Raw genomic sequence first — 18,942 nt, 5'->3', positions numbered from 1 at the left:
AGCCTAGTTGTGAATGCAAAGGAAAAGTTCTTGAAGGAAATTAAAAATGCTACTCCAGTGAACATATGAGTGAATGATGACAAAGCAAAATAAGTTGAACAAGATGGCTCAGGCCTATAATCCCAGCACTTTGGGAGGACGAGGAAGAAGGATCACTTAAGACCAGGAGTTTCAGACTAGCCTGGGCAACATAGTGAGACCCCATCTCTACCAAAAAAATCAAAAAATTAGCTGGGTGTGGTGGTGTGTACCCATGGTCCTAGCTACTCAGGAGGCTGAAGTGGGAGGATCAGTTGAGCCTAGGAGTTTGAGGTTACAGTGCGTATGATTGCACCACTGCATTCCAGGGTGAGTGACACAGTGAGACCCTATATCTATATTTTAAAAAGCAAGGGAGATTTATTGCTGATATGGAGATAGTTTTAGTGGTCTGGACAGAAGATCAAACTGGCCACAACATTCCCTCATGCCAAAGCCTAATCGAGAACAAGGCCCTAACTCTCTTCAATTCTATGAAGGCTGAGAGAAGTGAGGAAACTACAGAAGCAAGTTTGAAGCTAGCAGAGATTGGTTCATGAAGTTTAAAGAAAGAAGTCATCTCTATAATACAAAAGTACAAGATGAAGCAGCAAGTGCTGATGTAGATGCAGCTGCAAGTTGTCCAGAAGACTTAGCTAAGATAATTTATGAAGGTAGATACACTAAACAACAGATTTTCAATGTAGACAAAACAGCCTTATATTGGAAGAGGATGCCATCTAGGGCTTTCATAGCTGAGAAGAGAAGCCAATGCCTGGCTTAAAACTTCAAAATACAGGCTGAATCTCTTGTTAGAGGATAATGCAGCTGGTGACTTTAAGTTGAAGCAATACTCCTTTAACATTCTGAAAATCCTAGGGCCCTTAAGAATCATGCTAAATGTACTCTGCCTGTGCTCTATAAATGGAATAACAAAGCTGGATAACAGCACATCTGTTTATAGCATGGTTTACTGAATATTTTGGGCCCACCGTTGAGACATACTGCTCAGAAAAAAAAGATTCCTTTCAAAATATTACTGCTCATTGACAATGCTCATTGACAACCTAGTCATCCGAGAGCTCTGATGGAGATGTACAAGGAGATTCATGTTGTTTTCATGCCTGCTGCCACAACATCCATTCTGCAGCCCATGGATCAAGAAATTACTTTGACTTTCAAATCTTATTACTTAAGAAATACATTTTGTGAGGCTTTGGCTGCCATAAATAGTGATTCCTCTAGTGGATCTGGGCAAAGTAAACTGAAAACCTTCTGGAAAGGATTCACCATTCCAGATGCCATTAAAAACATTCCTGATTCATGGGATAAGGCCAAAATATCAACATTAATAGGAGTTTGGAAGAAGTTGATTCCAACTCTCATGGATGACTTTGAAGGGTTCAGTGGAGGAAGTAACTGCAGATGTAGTGGAAATAGCAAGAGAACTAGAATTAGAAATGGAACCTGAAGATGTGACTGCATTGCTGCAATCTAATGATAAAACTTGAACAGATAAGAAGTTGCTTCTGTCGGAAGAATAGGCTCCATATGTACTTGCCATCAAATTGGCACTGACTGATCAACACTATGATGCTCACACGGTATTAATATTCTCCAAGGACTAGGGGGGTTGGGGGTGGTAAACTCACAACTAATGGATGCGGTGAGCATTGTAGAGGGGAAGGGCACGCCTCTAATCCTCACTTGGGTGAGGCAAAGATATAAAATGTAACCAAAATGTTTGTACCCTCATAATATCCTGAAATAAAAATAAAAAAAATAAAAATAAAGAAGTTGCTTCTTATGGATGAGCAAAGAAAGTGGTTTCTTGAGATGGAATCTACCCCAGGTGAAGATGCTGTTAACACTGTTGAAATGACAATAAAGGATTTAGAATAGTAAATAAACTTAGTTGATAAGCAGCAGCAGGGTTTGAAAGGACTGACTCTAATTTGGAAAGAAGTTCTACTGTGGGTGAAATGCTATCAAACAACATCACATGCTATAGAGAAAACTTTCATGAAAGGAAGACTCAATCGATGTGGCAAAGTTCATTGCCACAGCCACCTCAATCTTCAGCAACCACCATCCTGATTAGTCAGCAACCATCAACACTGATACAAAACCCTATAACCGAAAAAAAAGGATTACAACTCATTGAAGGCTGCTATTGCACATTTATTGGACTACAGTATAGTGTAAACATAACCTTCATATGCACTGGGAAACGAAAAAAATTGTATGACTTCCTTTATTGCAGTCGTCTGGAACCAAACCCGCAACATCTCCAAGGTATGCTGGATCCCTATGAAAATCTGATGAAACCTGTGGCTCCTGACTCTTATGCACATATTTGTAAAAATATGCACAAATTTTCAAAGGTTTCACAGATGTCCTGAAGTCATCCCTGAACTCAGATAAGGCTGATCTAAAAATATTATGCACGTCCTAAAATATCTTCTTTATAAGTGCCAGTGAAAAATCTTCTCAAATTGACTGTTATCCAACAAATAATTCCAAAATATATACATAATTTAGACCATATTTCTAATCATAAAACTGTGAAAACAGAAAGTATTTACAAAAACAATGAATGTGGATCTCTGAGATACACTGGTAAATAAAAAAAGAAAACTATATACCGTATTTGTGTACACTATAATTCACATGTAGTAATATAATTACATTAAAAAGGATTTATATATTCATGTAGTTTGTTTGTAAATGCATAGAATGAACTCTAGAAAGATCTTGTTTTCAATTCCCATTTATTTTTGGCTCTTGGGGCAACATCATCTTTTCAATATGAAAAAAAGCAAGTTCAACAAAAAATAAAAATCTGAAGCGTAGGATAGGACAAAACCAAGAGTAGGGAGAAAAAAGGCAACAGCAAAAGGAAGAGACAAGATGTTGCAAAAAAAGAGGGTGTCCCATCCCATCTCTGGGGAATGACTCATTTAGGTGGCTGTATACACCTTTTGACATAAGTCAGAGATGTTACTAGGAACACTACTTACCTCTGGGGGAGGTAAGTGGGTTACTGGGAATTGGAGTAGGAATGATATTTACTTTTCACTACATAAGCTTTTGAATTTCATATATGCACATGTATTACCTAAGCAAATTTTTAAAAACCACTTTTAAATTAAAAAAGAAATCCAAAACACGGCAAAAAGCCAAATTTTTTGGAAACCAACTCTTTTCTAAATAGTTTCTTAGGCAAAGAGAGGAGGAAAAAGGAATTGCACATTATCTACAAAATTATATAAAAGCGTTATACAGCAAAATCAACAGAATGTAGCCAAACCTAACTCAAAGACTTAAATACCTCATTTTTAGGTAAGAATGAATTAATAATTCAATTCAAAATTAGAAAACAAACCAAGAAAGAAGATAATAGAAATTGGTGAATCAGAAAAAGCCAAAAACAATACAATTGATATCTAAATCTCAGCGAGATGATTCTTTATTGTAAAAAAAAAATGAAATCAGCTAACCTAATTAAGAAAAAAACACAAAGATATTCAATATTATGAATAAGAATGGAAAGACAGCTGTGGAAAACAGTTTGGGGGTTTCTCAAAAAATTAAAAATAGAGTTACCACATGGCCAGTAATTCCACTCCTAGATCTACACCCAAGAGAAAAGCAAAACATATGTTCATATGAAAACTTGTACATGAACATTCATAGAAGTGTTACTCACAATAGCCAAAAAATGGAAATAACCCAAATGTCCATCAATAAATGAATAAACAAAATGTGGTATTATTTAGAATATTACTCAGCCATAAAAAGGGATGAAATACTGATACATGCTACAACACGACTGAGCCTTGTAAACATTATGCTAATTGAAGCCAGACATAAAAGGCCATATATTGTATGATTCTATTTATATGAAATGTCCAGAATTGCCAAATGCATAGAGACAGAAAGTAGAATAGTGGTTGCCAGGGGTTGGAGAGGAGGGGAGAACAGGGAGAAATTGCTTAATGAGTAAGGAGTTTTACTTTGGAATGATGACAACGTTTCAGAATTAGACAGAGTTGGTGGTTGTACAATACTGTGAAAGTGCCAAATGCCACTCACTGAATTGCTCACTTTAAAATGGTTAATTGTGTGTTATGTGAATTTCAGCCCAATAAATTAAATTTAATAAAAAAAGAATATGGCAGATAGTGCTTCCCCAAAATGAACTTATGATATGTTACCAAAAGAAGAGAGAATCAATGGTGGACAAATACATAAAAAAACAAATGTTCTCTACATCAAGAATAATTTAAATGGGGCCGGGCGTGGTGGCTCACGCCTGTAATCCTAGCACTCTGGGAGGCCGAGGCAGGTGGATAGCTCGAGGTCTGGAGTTCAAGACCAGCCTGAGCAAGAGCGAGACCCCGTCTCTACTAAAAATAGAAAGACATGATCTGGACAACTAAAAATATATATAGAAAAAATTAGCCGGGCGTGGTGGCGCATGCCTGTAGTCCCTGCTACTCGGGAGGCTGAGGCAGTAGGATCGCTTAAGCCCAGGAGTTTGAGGTTGCTGTGAGCTAGGCTGATGCCATGGCACTCACTCTAGCCTGGGCAACAGAGCGAGGCACTGTCTCAAAAAAAAAAAAAAAAAAATTAAAAAATAACTTAAATGGGTCAAAAAACATTATAGAGCAAGACACAGTCACACATGCCTGTAACCCCAACTACTTAAGAAGCTAAGGCAGGAGGATCAGCCCAGGAGTTTGAGGATGTAATACACTATGATCACTGCCTATCAATAGCCACTGTAGTACAGCCTGAGAAGCACAGCAAGACCGCAACTCTTTAAAAAAAAAAAAAAAGTATAGGATACCATGCCAGGTTCATCAAACTCTGAATTCAAAGAAAAGAAAGTTCAAGTGTGTTTAAAGAATAGAAAGTGGATCAGAATAGCTAGAAAACATAAAGATATTCACAAAAAATTATAGAAAAATGAAGACTCAGTTCAGAATGTGGAAAAAAAAATTAATGATCCAATTAGTTTGAGTTTTAGTTCTGTAATCTATGAGAAGCCAAAATTGATGATTTGGGGAGCAAAAGTGACATCTGCACCAAGCACAGTATCTGGTACCTCATATGCCCTCAATGAAAAATGCATTTCAAGGAAACCGATTTGATAGTTAATTATTGTAAATTTGACAGGTGGGATAATATAGTTAGGATACTACTAAAATAAATCAGTGAAGAGATTCAAAGAATCTAAAAGCAGCAACAAAATCAAACTCTGATTGTTTTAAGGAAGAATTCTACCATATCTTCAAGAAACAGACAATTCGTAAGCTACCTTAAAAGTCTCAGGGCATAGAGGAAAGAGTCTCAGCTCTTTTTATTTTTTTTTTTATTTTTTTTATTTTTTTTTATTGCTAATCTTCTCTGTATCGTTCCAATTTTAGTATATGTGCTGCTGAAGCGAGCACAGCTCTTTTTAAATAGTCAATAAAGTAACAATACCAAACCTCAACAAAGCACAAAAAGTACGATTGTAATACTACCACATAAAGGTTGTAAAAACCCACCATTAAAAACATCAGCAACAAAATGAAAAAGTACATCAAAAGGTTAACACACCAGATGTGAACAGGGTTGATACCAGGAATATAATGATAGCTCGACATAAGCAAACATATTATCATTAACAAAATCCATGTTATTTTGAGAAATGTTAAAAAGGCACCTGATAAAAATACAACATTCATTCCTAACACAAACTCCAATAAAGCAGAAATAAAGGTTTTCTTTTTTTTAATGATTTAAAATTATGTATCACAAAACAAAAACTATTAGAAGCCCTGGCTCTAGAGTCAAGTATTAATAGACAATAAGAATACCAATTTTTCACCACTATTATTGATAATAAAATTGAACGACAAAAGTTATATATTCTAGAAATTTTGCTATTTACAGGTGATACTGAATAACTAGAAAACTCATCAGAAGAATCTAGCTTATTCAACAAAATCAGCACCTTTTTATGATAAGAACACTTAACAAAATAGGCATAGACAGGACTTACCTAAAAATGATAAAAGCCACATATGACAAAGCCACAGTCAACATCATTCTGAATAGGGAAAAACTGAAAGCATTCCCACCTGGAACCGGAACAAGGTTGCCCTCTATCTGCGCTTCTATTCAACATAGTGCTAGAAGTCCTAGCCAGAGCAAGCAGACAAGAGAAGGAAATCAAGGGCATCCAAATGGGGGCAGAAGAGGTCAAACTATCACTCTGCTGACGAAAACCCCAAAGATTCTGCCATGAGACTACTGAAATTGATAAATTCAGCAAAGTCTCAGGTTACAAAATCAATGTACAGAAATCAGTAGCATTCCTATACAACAACAACAGTCAAACTGAGAACCAAATCAAAGACTCAATACCCTTCACAATAGCAACAAAGAAAATAAAATACCTATGAATATATTTAACTAAGCCTCTACAGGGAGAACTACAAAACACTGAGCAAGGAAATAGCAGAGGACATAAACAAGTGGAAGACCATACCATGCTCACAGGCCAGCAGAATCAACATTGTTAAAATGTCTATACTACCCAAAGTGATCTACAGATTCAATGCAATCCCTATTAAAATACCAACATCATTTTTCGCAGATCCAGAAAAAATAATTTTATGCTTTGTATAGAACACGGGAAGACCCTGTATGGCAAAAGCAATCTTAAGCAAAAAGAACAAATTGGGAGGCATCAATTTACCAGACTTCAAGCTATACTACCAGGCTATCTTTAGTTCATTTCTGTCTCCTCTTAATGTACATAAATTTTTGGATCCTAGCCACTGCCAAGGCTTTTACCTACCTCTGGTATGCTAATTATTCCAGTCTAAATTTCCCATGAGCTCTAGACCTGAATATCCACTGCTAACATGATATGCTCACTCAGATGTCCCAAAGGAATCTCAAATTCAACATGTTTAAACGGAACTCTTTATCTACTACCTCATGCTCCCCCCCACACACAATGCTTAGAGAATCATAAAAGAAAGATGTCAATAAAGACACTTATCAAGAATATTCCTGGAAGTGCAGGAGGGTGAGCCTGTTTGCAAAGTTCTGCAACTGAAACTTAAGTGCACACTGTGATCCAGCTCTCCCCACTCCTGCCATGTGTACTTCCCTTCTAGAGGATTTCATTAGGCTGACTGACTGATGTTGGCACTCTTACTCATTAAACCATGCAAATTATTATCAATGTTTAGCTTTACAAAATTAAACACCTGATAAGGAAAAAGTTTTTGTTATTATTGCTATTTAGAAAGAAAGTACATTTAGAAAAAGAAAAGATTTGCTGAGTTTGCTGGCAAATTGTTTTGCTACATCAATAATGAGAACTGGTCAAATAAACCTGGAAGCAGATGTGTTTATTCAGCAAGTAAAGAACTACAGACAAAATCGAATCAAACTAATGGGTTTTCATTTGTATTCTAGAACCAACAATTCAAAATCTTGATGAAACAGCTAAATACTGGCAAAGGAAACACTGCTGTTATTTTTTTAATTTTTTAATTAACAGTAATGATTTATACCACTAAAAGCCAACTGTTCTTTTTTTCCCCTCCTGAGCCAATGCACAAATCCAAATTGAATTACAAACATACATTACCCAAATTGACCAATGTAAAGAAGGGTTGGAAAACCACCTAGGAACTAGAAACAAAATTATCACTACCACTATCTTTCTAAAATTGAAATAAATGAGAGAGGCTGAAAGATTTTGTAACCAGCTCTATGAACAAATTTTAATGACCCCTACATGTTTTTTTATAATCCTCTCCCTTAACTAACTACTTGACTTTTTGAGTTATTGTCCAGAAATGGCAGAGTTTCTGCAAGACAAAGGAGCTGAGATTCTAAAGGACCCAGGGCAGACTTCCTGAAGCCAAGATTGACCATCCCCACAACCTGTACTCAATGCACATAGCCCCCCCTTGTTAGTTATGCCACGACCTGTCTCATGGCCCCTCCTTTAAAAGTCCATGGTCTCCCTTAGTCAGAGAGATAGACTTGAGGCAGCTTCTCCCCACAAGACATCCGTCGTATTAAAAAAAAATCCTTCTTTCTTGGCAAATCCTCATTGTCTCGCTAATTGGATTTTTGTGCGACAAGCAACTAGACCTAGACTGAAACCCTCTTGCAGTTTTGACAATTTGAGCAGAGGGGATCCTACAAGTGAGTTCTTACAATACTTCCTACAAGTGAGCTTATAAAATTCTGTGGCTTTCTAGCATTCCCTAGGTGAACAAAGCAATAATAGCAACTAACATTCATTGAGCACTTTCTATGTGGCAGGAAATGTGCTAAGCCCTTTACATGTATTATCTTAATCTTCAGAGCAACTGCATAAAATAGCTAGGTACTCTTATTATCCCCATTTGCCAGGAAATGAAATGGAGGAACAGAGAGGTGGCCTTGCTAGTAAACTAAGAGAAAGAAAAATAAACTAACAGAAACAAAAAAGGAGAAAACTCACAGCACATAATTGCCCCTCTGAAGGGAAAAGATCACATTATAACTGCCCCTTGTTTGATTAAACACCTATGGCTTAAATTGTTTTATTTGAAAGTTTGTTTTAACAACCTTGAAGAGCCCTAAGCAGACAGCAGGAGTGCAAGCTCTCCCCAGCTCCCACTTTCCCCAGACCACATTCTAAGGACTCTGACAAGCCAGCCTCACAGAGAAGAGGAAAAAAAAAATAGGAAAAACAGATGCAGCCATTTCACAGCTGCTTTCTGCTATCACCTTATAGCAATCACTTTTTTCCCCTTCACCCCCTAATAAAAACCCCAAACCCCATACCTTCGGGGTGGACAATTTTCCTTTCTTTCTCTTGTGTCTCACCCTTCTGACCTTTAGGAAGTAAAATAAACTTTCTTTCTTTAAAACTATTCTAATCTTTGTGTGGAGAATTCTTTCTCAGTCAGCTTATTCTTACGAGTTTCCAGCCTAAAAAGTTTGCCCAAGGTCACACTGGCAGTAATTAGTAAAGTCAGGATTAAAACCAGAGCAGTCTGTCATCTGACCTCTTAACCACTAAATCATGCTGCTTTTTATCATCATCACGGTGGTTTCACATCTTGTATATCATGCTAACATTTAAAAAATTAAAACCTCAGAAGATTTAAATGAATCAATTGCCAATTCAGTTCATTCTTAGAATCCTGTTGCTAAGATAAAATATGTTCCCCTAACCACTCTCTCAAGATCATTAAATGACCTCAATCAGGTAACAAAAAACAAAACAAAGCAAAGCATTTTTCACAGTCATCAGAAACTTGCAACTACAGAAAGGCAAAGGACTGAAAATAGTAAAACAATTCTGATAGAGAACAAAGTTGGAATTGCTCCTCAGCCTTCTGGCTAAGATCAAGTGAGAACAAAGCTGGAGAACTTACATTACCTGACTTTAAGGCTTATTATAAAACTACAGTAATCAAGACATGTGATATTGGCATCCAGATAGTATAGTGGTATCTGCATCAAGACAGATCAAGAGAATAGAACTGAGAGTCCAAAAATAGACCCATACATACATGTCCAATTGATTTTAAACTAAGTTGCCAAGTTTAATGGGGAAAAGATAATCTTTTCAATAAAAGGTGCTAGAACTGAATATGCATATGGAAAAATATGGACCTTGAGTCTAATTTCATACCACATACAAAAATCAACTCAAATTGGTTCACAGACTTAAATGTAAGAGCTAAAACTAAAAAAATCTCTGGAAGAAAACATAGGAGAAAAATCTTAGCAAGCTGGGGTTAATTAAGATTTCTTAAATAAGATACAAAAAATTGATACACTGGACTTGATTCAAATTAAAAATTCAGTCCTTCAAAAAGCACTGTTAAAAAATGAAAAGGCAAGCCCCAAATCGAAAGAAACTATTTGCAAAACATATATCCAATAAAGCAGGCAGTCCCCAACCTTTTTGGCACGAGGGACTGGTTTCGTGAACGACAGTTTTTCCATAGATGGGGAGGGCTGGTTTTGGGATAATTCAACCACATTACATTTATTGTGCAGTCAAACCTCTCTGCTAATGATAATCTGTATTTGCAGCTGTTCTCCAGAGCTAGCATCACTACCTCAGCTCCAACTCACCAACTCAGATCATCAGGCATTAGATTCTTATAAGGAGCTCAAAACCTATATCCTTCGTGTGTGCAGTTTACAGTAGGGTTCATTCTCCTCTCAGAATCTAATGCCCCCACTGATCTGACAAGAGGTGGAACTTATGCAGTGATGCAAGCGATGGGGAGTGGCTGTAAATACATATGAAGCTTCGTTTGCTGGCCTGCTGCTCACCTCCTGCTGTGTGGCCTAGTTCCTAACAGGCCACAGACTAGTACCGATCCATGGCCTGGGGGTTGGGGACCACAGCAATAAAGGACTTGCATCAAGAATATATAAAAAGCCAGCCTGAGCAAGAGCGAGACCCCATCTCTACAAAAGATAGAAAGAAATGATCTGGACAGCTAAAATTATATATATAGAAAAAAATTAGCCGGGCATGGTGGCGCATGCCTGTAGTCCCAGCTACTCGGGAGGCTGAGGCAGAAGAATTGCTTGAGCCCGGGAGTTTGAGGTTGCTGTGAGCTAAGCTGACGCCACGGCACTCTAGCCCGGGCAACAGAGCGAGCCTCTGTCTCAAAAAAAAAAACAGAATATATAAAAAGAACCTTTACTACTCAATAAGAAAACTCAATTTTTTTTTTTAAATGAGCAAAATATTCAAACAGATGCTTCACCAAAGATATATTAAATGGCCAAATAAGCACATAGGGAGATGTTCAACATCATTAGTCATTAGGGAAATGCAAATAAAAACCACAATAGGATACTATTACAAACCCACTAAAATGTCTAAATTTAAAGATACAGACAATACCAAGTACTGGTGAGGATGAGCAACTAGAACACTCATATACTGTTGGTAGAAATGTAAAATGGGAAACTGTTTAGCAGTTTATTATGAACACTTACTGTACTTAACCATATATGCAACAATTCTCCTCCAGGTATTTGCCCAGAAAAATGAGAACAGATGACTACAAAGACTTATAACATGAATATTCATAGCAGATTTATTCATAATAGCAAAAAACCTGAAAATCCAAAGGTCCATCCACTGATGAATGGATAGGTAAATTGTAATAATATATTCATATACTGGCATACTACTTAGTAATAAAAAGGAATGAAGGCCGGGCGCGGTGGCTCACGCCTGTAATCCTAGCACTCTGGGAGGCCGAAGTGGGCGGATCGTTTGAGCTCAGGAGTTCGAGACCAGCCTGAGCAAGAGCGAGACCCCATCTCTACTAAAAATAGAAAGAAATTATATGGACAGCTAAAAATATATATAGAAAAAATTAGCCGGGCATGGTGGTGCATGCCTGTAGTCCCAGCTACTCGGGAGGCTGAGACAGGAGGATCGCTTGAGCTCAGGAGTTTGAGGTTGCTGTGAACTAGGCTAACGCCACGGCACTCACTCTAGCCAGGGCAACAAAGCCAGACTCTGTCTCAAAAAAAAAAAAAAAAAAAAAAAAGGAATGAAGTACTGATACAAGCAATTACATGGATGCATGCATCTCAAAAGCATTATGCCAAGTCAAATAAGCCAGACACAAAAGACTATATAATTACCCTTCCATATATATGAAATTCTAGAAGGAAAAAAAACTGTAGTGATAGAAAGCAAATCAGTTGTTGCCAGTAGCTAGGGAATAAGTGGAGAACATTAACAGCAAAGAGCCACAAGGAAACTTTTAGGGATGATGAAAATGGACTACACCATGATTGTGGTGGTAGTTACATGATTGTATACATTTGTCAAATTGTTCGCTTAAAACAGTGAATTTTACTGTATGTTAATTATACTACATCAAAGCTGACAAAAAAACAAACAAAAAATCCAATGACTTGCAGACCCTTCCTCCTCTTGTCCACATAATGCTGGTATTCCCAGGAATTCTGGGACCTCCTCTTTTTCTTCTCAGTATTTTCTCTCACTCATTCTCACTTTGTTTTTTTATATCAACCATTTTTTGTTCATTGCCAAAGCTAACTCATTATCATTACATAGATATCTACCAAATCTACACATCTGACCAGCATTTCTGCAGAACACAAGTCTTGTATTTCCAAATGCTTGGGGACATCACCATGTCTATGCTTCCCATCCCCAATTCACTACATCCAAAATTAACTTTTCTCTTAACCATCTCTTCCAACTTCCCTACCTTCCAATGCTTACCTACTCTCCCTCTTACATCCTTACAACCAGCTTCTTCTGATACATCACCCTTAGGTACCCAGGGTCAAAACTGTAGTCTTCTTTGACTCAGGCCTTTTCTTTATATCCCAGCCTGTTTTACACATTCCCCCTGGCCCCAATATGCTTTAGCACTCACAACCTGCCCTGAGAAACTACAATGGACTCCTAAGGAGTCTCCCCAAAGCAATGTATTCTACCTACTTCTGTAGACTAATCTTCTTAAAGCTTAGTTCTAACCAATTACACCATTGCCCAGCTATAAAAAAGTTGATGACTCTCCATATCCTATAAAATTGAACACAAGCCATTATTGTGGATTTAAGTCTATCCAAAGGGAGTCACATTTGCCCTTCAACTTCATCTCCCACAACTACCCTAAAAATGTCCTAACCTTTAACAAATCAAACACTCCACCTCTGTACCTTTGTTCATGCTATTTCCTGTCACTGAGAAGTCCTCATCTACCTAGTCTTTATCTGTCAAAATCCGTACTTCTCCTTCAAAGGCCTATCTCAAAGGTGACTTCCCCCATGAGGCCTTTCATGTTGTAATCACCCTACACTCACCAATACAGATTTGATCACTTCCTCCTCTAATTCTCTTAACACTTTTGCTCACACACGTGACATTTATCAGATTCTGCCTGATTTGTTATTATTTGTGTACTTGTCTACATCACCACTTCCCTGCTCACCCTACAACTCAAACTCAAGCTTTTCAAGGCTGGTACTCTGTCCTACTCTTTTGTTCCTTTCAGTCATTAGCACCCTACCTTTTGCACTGCAAGGGCTTAGGAACTCTGTGGAAGATGAACTAATTCTGGTCTAACTAGTTTACAGGGAAATAATAAAATTAGCCCCAGTGGGGACTATAAGGACAAATCCAATAATAGATTGTATTCTGCCTTTTTTTTTTTTTTTTTTGAGACAGAGTCTCACTCTGTTGCCCAGGCTAGAGTGAGTGCCGTGGCGTCAGCCCATCTCACAGCAACCTCAAACTCCTGAGCTCAAGGGATCCTCCTGTCTCAGCCTCCCGAGTAGTTGGGACTACAGGCATGCACCACCATGCCCGGCTAATTTTTTCTATATATATTTTTAGCTGTCCATATAATTTCTTTCTATTTTTAGTAGAGATGGGGTCTCACTCTTGCTCAGGCTGGTCTCGAACTCCTGAGCTCAAACGATCCGCCCACCTCGGCCTCCCAGAGTGCTAGGATTACAGGCGTGAGCCACCGCCCGGCCAAGCCTTTTTTTTATAAGTTGGAACTTTGCCTGAACAGAGAGGTTTTTTTTGTTAAGAAGACTCAAAATCCACTAAACCAAATCTTTCTACAAGAGTATTTTCATTATAACACTCTCCTATGTTACAAATTTACAATAATTTAAAATGGGTCCTGGGCTAGGCATTCTCCATTTGCCCCCAGCCTCCCCAAACCAAATCTATTCTCTACCCTTCCATGCTCCGCTTTGCACCCTTTGAGGTTAAGCTGTAGGATTACGCTACCCAAGATCTCTTCTTACTTCCAGTTGCATTAGGCCATTGAGAAGCACTGGTAGGAGGAAATGGGAGGATGAGAAGAAAAGGAAATTGGGGGTTAGGCGCAGTGATGCACACCTATAATCCTAGCACTTTGGAAGGCGAAGCCAGGGGGATTGCTTGAGGCCAGGAGTTACAGATCAGCCTGAGCAACATGGGGAGACTGTGTTTTTACGTAAAATACAAAAAAGTAGCTGGGTGTGGTAGCACACACCTGTAGTCCCAGCTACTCAAAGCTGAGACAGGAGGATCACTTGAGCCCAGAAGTTTGAGACTACAGTGAGCTATGAAAGAGCCACTGCACTTCAGCCCGAGTGGCAGAGTAAGACTCTATCTCAAAAAAAAAAAAAAGAAAAGAAAAGAAAAAGGAAATTGGAGTCTTTATTTCGCTGACACCCTCCCCACCTCACAGAGCCCTTTCCTTGGGACCACAGGTCCTAACTACTAGCTCAGCTTCCATAGCTCCAGCTCTCATCAGTCTCCAGTGTTCCTTCTTCTTGCCCCCTCAGGCTTAAAAGTATATTAATTGCTTTCCAATAGTGTTAGACCTTGGGAACTTCACAATCCCCTGTTGCTTTCCTTAACCCTACCCAAACCTCTACAACTAATCTGTTTATTTCCTGCCAGGACTCTGATTGATACAGCTCCCTAGGCTTAAAATCCCTTACTCTGCTTAAGGCTCACAATCAACTGTCCCCTCCACCTGTCACATATTACTACCCCGTGTTCCTCAGCTGTCTCTGTGCTAAACAGGCAGGCATCCCCTACCCAATCCCTACCACCACTCCACTGTCCACTCCTACCTCTGTACCTTACTCATGCTGCTGCCCTCTGGAATGCCCACCCATTCTTCTCCACCTAACAAATCCTACACTTTCTTCAGGTACTAATTCAAATTCTACCTTTTTTCCCAAAAACGTAATCTGTTCTAATAACCTTAACCATCAACTATCTTTCTCATCTTGGAATTTCTATGTCTCTAACATGAAACTACTTAGAAAACTGTAAAAATAAATTTAAGGCATTACCTTGTATGATCTCTAATTTTTCACCATATACCCCCTAAAGGGAAGTAACATCAGCTATTTTAACTTCCTTCTTCCGTATTTCTTCATAGATGTTAGCACAACGTTAGAAATACAGTAACTCTTGTTGACAAAAATAAATAAAAATACATTACTACAATGTTTCAGTACAAAAACTTTATGACACGCAGCTATAACCAAATTCACTGTGTTTTTAATGATTCTGTTTTTAATGTAATGATTCCAAATAATGGCTGCTATCAAACTTGGGGATTTTTTAGAACATCAATGTACTTTTTAATGAAAGAATCTTTGGGAAAAAAGAGTAAAGCAAGTTATCTACTTGTCAAGTTTAACAACCTGTTATTCTAATAGATGCAATCAATCCAGAAATGCAAACAGAAATGTCAGTACATGCAGGATACCTTAATTTGCAGCTGACTAGTGGCCATGAACCAGACACTAGATTTCAGCAAAAGTAGATTTTCTAGAGGAGTGAAGAAGCCAAGGGTCTTCATCATATTTTTTGTAGAAAAAAATCTCCTCCTACTTCTTTAGAAACATCAATCTGCTAACATCTATAGAGGACAGGCTACATCATGACTTTTATAACATTTTTAGTAAATTTATCCTCACTGAACTCCCAATGATATATCCAATTTATACTTAAAGAACTCATTCTTATGAGGCTCCCTAAAATAAAAAACAGAGAAATAGCAAAAATGTAGGAAGTAGGTACCATGGCTACTTCCTCAATCACAGGATATGAATGTATGAATATGATTTGGGGGAAAAAATAAAATTCAAAAGATTATCTGAAAGAGAAAATATTATCAAAAGAAATTGGGGGGGACATAATGGTATCAACCACTAACTAGTTTCAAAGTTAACTTTTAGCCTCTTCATCAAAAATAAATAAATAAACAAACAAAAATAAAGTTCACATTCACTAATGAACTAAGGTCAGTCCTATTTGTGCATTTTTAAAAAAAATCTCTAATTATATGTTAATTTAACAAAGGTATTCTGAGTTATTACTATTAATACTAAGAACTTAACAAGAATATGCAAAATTTATCCTTGTAGGGAGTTCTACAAATACAAAGCACAGTCCTTCTAAAGGAATCAGAACTCAGAAGTAGATAAAAATATTTAAGCTATTACAACACAATATCATAATGCTCCATAACAAAGTTACAGAGCAGGAACCCTTTATGGGTGATACTAAAGGAGCAAAAAGAATAACAGAATGCCAGGACACAAAAGAGCAATCCTGGGCCACAGCAAAAGCTGAGTTAAGAAATCAGGGCCTAAAATAAAATAACAACAGTACATTGGGCTTGTGAGGAAATGAATTTTAGGGATATTTAGGAGGTATGCTCAGTGGCACTAGGCTCAGTCAACATTTTCACACTGCAGTTTTAATCAAGAAACAAGGTATTGCTTAAACTAAGAAACCGTCTATCCATTGTAGCCTTGTTTAGAATAGAAAAAAAAAAAAGTAAGAAAAGGGGAACAGGCTGGGCGTGGTGGCTCATGCCTGTAATCCTAGCAATCCGGGAGGCCGAGGCAAGAGGATTGCTTGAGTTCAGGAGTTTGAGACCAGCCTCAGCAAGAATGAGACCCCGTCTCTACCAAAAATAGAAAAATTAGCCGGGCACGGTCACGGTGGCGTGTGCTTATAGTCCCAATTACTAGGGAGGCTGAGACAGGAGGATGGCTTGAGCCCAGGAGTTTGAGGTTGCTGTGAGCTAAACTGATGCCATAGTACTCTACTCAGGGCAACAGAGTGAGACTCTATCTTAAAAAAAAAGAAAAAAGAAGAAAAGAGGAAACAATCTAAAGTCCAAGATAAGAAACTGGTTAAATAAATTATACACAAACACTGGAATTCAAGGCAATTATTTAAATGAATAAGAAAGGTGTACAATTATCTGGAATGTATCAAATTGTAATGATAACTGCAAAGTTAAAAATACATTAAAATGCAGACCAAGCAACATATACTTAGAGGTACATATCCAGCTCAAACAGATATTTGTATACCAATGTTCATACCAGCATTATTCATAACAGCCAAAGGCAGAAATAACCCAAGTGTCCATCAACAGATGAATAGATAAACAAAATGTGATACATACATACACTGGAATATTACTTAGCCATAAAAAGAAACAAAATTTCAATATGTGCTACAAAACAGACAGACCTCGAAAACATTGCGCTTCATGAAATGAGCTATTTGTGTAAAAAGGAAAAAAAAGAAGGGATATATATATATGAATGCATGACTAGAGTAGTTGAGAATCTGAGAAGACATACAAGAAACTGCTAACAGTTAACTCTGGGAAAAACCAGAAAAATGAAGATAGAAAATGGAAGGGAGGCATATCTTTGGCTGTAAACTCCCCTTTATAGTATGCAAGTTTCTTACCATGTGCACATATTGCTTAAGGATATTTTTTAAGGGACATGGTCTTGCTCTGCCACCCAGGCTGAAGTGCAGTGGCATAATCATAGCTCGCTGCAGCCTCCAACTCCAGGGCTCAAGCGATCCTCCGGCCTCAGCCTCTCGAGTAGCTAGGACTAAAGGTGGATGCCCCCATACCCGGCTAATTTTTTTTTCTAATTTTTTGTAGAAATGGGATCTCACTATGTTGCCCAGGCTGGTCTTGAACTCCTGGCCTCAAGTGATCCTCCTGCCTTGGCCTACCAAAGTACTGAGATTACAGATGTGAGCCACTGTGCCCAGTCAAGGATTTTTTTTATTAAAAAAAAATTATTCAGGCAAGGATAATCTTCCACAGATACTAAAATCACTTGAAAAGGGTTGTGGGAGAGACAATTTTCACATAATTTCAAAATACCACCCCCTAGATGGCTCACTAGTAAGTTATAAAGGGGAAAAAAGTGTCCATTTACAGTGAAACAGTCTGGTGGTAATCGCCATGTTAAACAAGCAATCAAACTTAGCATCACCTATAAAAGAAGAAAATGGCATTAAGTGCCTCCTGAGGTGATGCAGGGAGTACAAAATATCACCTATATAGTGTTAATGCAATAAATGTTTAACCTGAATATAATCTTAAAGAAACAAGGAACAAATTCAGATTGTAGGACACTGTATAAGACAATTGGCCTAGATTCTTCAATAAAGTTGTCATTTTTTAAAAGATAGAGCATTATTCTAGATTTAAAGAGACATGAATACCAAAATCAATATGTGAATGCAATTGGATCCTGGATCAGAAAAAAAAAACTATAAATATATGTGGGAAATGAGAAAAATTTAAACACAAACATTGCATATTAGGTGATAATGAATTAATGTTATTTTCCTTAGGTGTGATAAAGGTATTGTGGTTATGTTGGAGAATGTCCTTATTTTTAGGAGACACAGGCCAATGTACTGGGGGAGTATGGAGTATATCATGATGACTACAACTCTCATTTAAAGCAAATGTTTATGTGTGTTTAGGGAAGTGAAAAAAGCAGTTGCAGCAAATGTTGCAATTTGTGAATCTAGGTGAAAAGTATATGGATGTTCATAGCAGTATTCTTCAAGTTTTCTATAACTTTGAGAAGTTTTCAAAATCAAAGTTTGGGGAGGAAGGTAGACACAGCTGAAACAGGCACAGCTGAACCCCAACAATATAAAGAAGAAAGCGAAAAAAAAATTATCTTTTACAATAAAAGTATACATAGGAGTTAAGTAAGTAAGGTTTTTCCTTTATTGACCATGTTATTCCTGATGGAGGATATGTAATAAACTCATTTATTCCCAGGAGTATCTGTAGTAAGCAAATTTCACTTCTAATTTCCTTGTGACATAATCATTTTCCTTTAAGTAATTAAAGTGATACCATCTCTATAAATTCAGAACTATATTTGTAGCTTTCACTCAAAAATGAGCTGGCAGAAAAACGTAGATGCTAAGCTGCCTACCTTTCCTACAAGTAAGAGAAAAGCCAGACAGCAAGATGACAAGTTTACTTAAGTTTGTGCTTTGTACAAACTACACAAAAGGAAGCTAAA

The 18,942-nt window shown here is 37.5% G+C and overlaps 1 protein-coding gene and 1 pseudogene across 2 annotated transcripts in view; both read right to left on the bottom strand.

Annotated features, from left to right (window-relative positions):
- The window catches only part of HERC1 (HECT and RLD domain containing E3 ubiquitin protein ligase family member 1), a 193,418-nt gene that overhangs the window by 154,876 nt on the left and 19,600 nt on the right, over positions 1-18,942 (bottom strand). The gene's annotated exons all lie outside the window — the stretch shown is intronic.
- Positions 5,419-5,474, bottom strand: LOC138381104 (U6 spliceosomal RNA; annotated as a pseudogene).

This window comes from Eulemur rufifrons, chromosome 2 (assembly GCF_041146395.1).
Source record: "Eulemur rufifrons isolate Redbay chromosome 2, OSU_ERuf_1, whole genome shotgun sequence".
Lineage (NCBI taxonomy): Eukaryota > Metazoa > Chordata > Mammalia > Primates > Lemuridae > Eulemur > Eulemur rufifrons.
This window is presented reverse-complemented; position numbering and strand designations above follow the sequence as displayed.